A 3,086-nucleotide genomic window follows, 5' to 3' on the forward strand; every position below is an offset into this window, starting at 1 on the left:
CGCGCCATTGCACTCCAGCCTGGGTAACAAGAGCGAAACTCCGTCTCAAAAAAAAAAAAAAAGACGGGGGAATTGCAACGGAGAGAAAGCGATTCATGCAGGGCCGATTTATTAAGACGAGGGAATTGCAATGGAGAGAAAGCGATTCGTGCAGAGCCGGCTGTGCGGGAAACCAGAATTTTACTATCACTCAAATCAGTCTCCAAAGGTCAGAATTTTTTTTTAATTTTAATTTTTATTATTTTTTTCTTTTTCCCATGCTGTTTTCATGATATAGATCAGAGTTTTTAAAGATGATTTGGCAGGTAGGGGCTTGGGAAGCGGGGAGTGCTGATTGGTTGTTGAGGGGAAACCCTGAAAGAGCCGAGGCAAGGGTCTGAAGACTTAGCTTGTTCTCATTTAAATATAGAATTAGAAAATTATTAGAGATATAGTTACATAGTTATTCCTATATATAATCATAAATAATCACATAGCTATTCATATGTAATCATAAATATATGCATCTATATAATCATATAATCTTTAATCTTACTATTAAGTCTCAGGTCAAGAAAGATGGGACTGAAGTGGCATTGGGGAAGAGGTGACCCTAAGGCAAGATGCTCTAAGCCCTCTGTCACGCCCGCATAAGCTGCTGCGGGACGCCTCGGCTGTGCCACAGTGTCAGTGCTGTGAAAGCGCCCGCTGTTTAGCCAGCTAGGGAAGGAGATGTCCAAGGTGGCTGAGACGTCTCCCTCCTTGGGAAGTGAGGAGAAAACTCCGCTCCCCCAAGCTCTTGTGGTTGGCCTGATGGCTGTCAGTTACACCTGCAGACATCCGGGGGCTTAACTGTCTCTGTGTGATGCTGTGCTTCAGTGGCCATGTTCCATGTCTACTTTCATGTTCTGCTTCTGCACCTCAGTCCTCTTTTTCGTAGAAGATAAGAATTAGTATTAGTAACATAAATCTTAGTGACCTTGTTATTTCTTGACAAGTATGAAAAAAGTGCTTTTGCCTTAGGTTTTCTCCTGGCCTCAGCTTCTTCAAAGTGGTGGGCCCCTGTCTCCGAGACAGGGTTTACCTGACCCTATCACTGACCACCATGACCTCGCCCTGCCTTCCCTGCCCCCTGCTTTGTACTCTATAAAATCAGAGTGTCCAGGCACTCAGGACCACTGCCGGACTCCGCGCTTTGGTTGGCAGTGGACCTCCAGGCCCAAACTCTGTTTTGTCTTTCTCGGTGTCTTGTGTCTTTTATTTCCACAGTTTCTTGTCTCCACACCTGCAGAGAGGGCCTCACGGGACCCTGTAGGGCTGGACCCTACAATTGGTCAGGTTGGAGATGGAATCCTAGGGGGTCAGAGTGAGATATCCTTGCTGTCTTCTCTTCCTGGGTGCTACGGCAGAACTGGTTGGGTCAGATTAGGGGTCTGGGTGGTGTCAGCTGATCCATCGAGTGCAGGGTCTGCAAAATATCTCAAGCACTGCTCTTAGGTTTTACAGCAGTGATGTTATCCCAGGAGCAATTTGGGGAAGGTCAGACTCTTGGAGCCAGAGGCCGTGTGATCCCTGAACCGTGATTTCTAATCTTGTGGCTAATTTGTTGGTCCTGCAAAGGCAGACTGAACCCCGGGCAAGAAGGGGGTCTTTTCAGGAAAGGGCTGTTATCAATTTTGTTTCAGAGTCAAAGCATGAACTAAATTCCATCCTATGGTTAGTTCAGCCTACGCCCAGGAATGAACAAGGACAGCTTTAAAGGGTAGAAGCAAGATGGAGTCCGTTAGGTCTGATTTCTTTCACTGTCATCATTTCCTGAGTTATAATTTTTGCAAAGGAGGTTTCACTGCCTCCCCAGTGACTGCGGATCTTATGATATCTGCCATTGTAATCGGTCCTGATAGCTTCCACCACCTTAGCCAGAGCTGCTTTGTCTTCCTAGTGAGCCTGTGTGAAGGTGACAGTCTTCCTGGGGTCTTCCTGCGGGCTAGGCATCTCCATCCTGCCTTCCCCTGGGTAATGCAATAAGGGACCCCCAGTGTAGGACACGGCGCAGGCAGGGAGACAGCCAGCTCAGGAGTCACGTGCAGTCACCCCCAGCTGAAGCTTCTTGTTCTCCACCAAGGTGCTGACAGGGCTAACCCTGCTCACAAGGGCAGGTGGGCTCTTCCTTGCCAGCAGCTTTCTTCTCCGCCTGGGCCAACGGCCTCTGCTCCCTCCCTCCCTCCCTTCCTTCCTTCCTTCCTTCCTTCTTTCTTTCTCTCTCTCTTTCTCTCTCTTTGTTTTTTTTTTTTTTTTTGAGACACTGTCTCACACTGTCGCCCAGGCTGTAGTGCAGTGGCACCATCTCGGCTCACTGCAATCTCCACCTCCTGGGTTCAAGCAATTCTCCTGCCTCAGCCTCCCGAGTAGTTGGGACTATAGGCGTGCGTTGCCACGCCCAGCTAGGTTTTTTTTTTTGTACTTTTAGTAGAGATGGGGTTTCACCATGTTGGCCCGGATGGTCTTGATCTCCTGACCTTGATCTGCCTGCCTCGGCCTCCCAAAATGCTGGGATTACAGGTGTAAGCCACCGCGCCCAGCCTCTGCTTCTTTTCTTGCTTTGTCTCTGGTCTGTACCAAGGTCCAGCTGACGCAGTGAGAAGCTGTTTCTTGGTCCCAGGCCTGGCTGAGTGTGTCTCTTGCAGGAGGCGCTTTCAGCTGCTCATGGAGGTCAGCCCTTTGCCACTGCCTCCAGATGTAGTCAGGCACTCAAGAAAGCAGGTGAGGTCCCTTTGGGACGGATATTCTGTTCACTGCCAAATGCTTAGGCCTTCCCTCAAATGCCGAAGTTCTTAGGTGAGTGGGACTCACCACCTCCTCAGCCTCCTGCTTCTTCATGACAGCAGGGCTGGGGCTGCCTTCTGCCCTTGGCCCACTTTCCTTTTGGCCTCTTGGGCGGCTAGAGAGAAAGGAAAGGCATTTGGCCTCTGTGCCTTCTGCTCAATTTTGCTGTGACTGTAAAACTGGTCTCAAAAATAAAGTCCACTAATAAAGGACAAAAACAAAATCCCAATTCTATTATGGTTTCCAAGGCTGAAATGTGGAGTTTTTTTTTTTTTTTTTTT

The sequence above is a fragment of the Cebus imitator genome, unplaced genomic scaffold (genome assembly GCF_001604975.1).
Source record: "Cebus imitator isolate Cc_AM_T3 unplaced genomic scaffold, Cebus_imitator-1.0 Scaffold72, whole genome shotgun sequence".
NCBI classification, from domain to species: Eukaryota; Metazoa; Chordata; class Mammalia; order Primates; family Cebidae; genus Cebus; species Cebus imitator.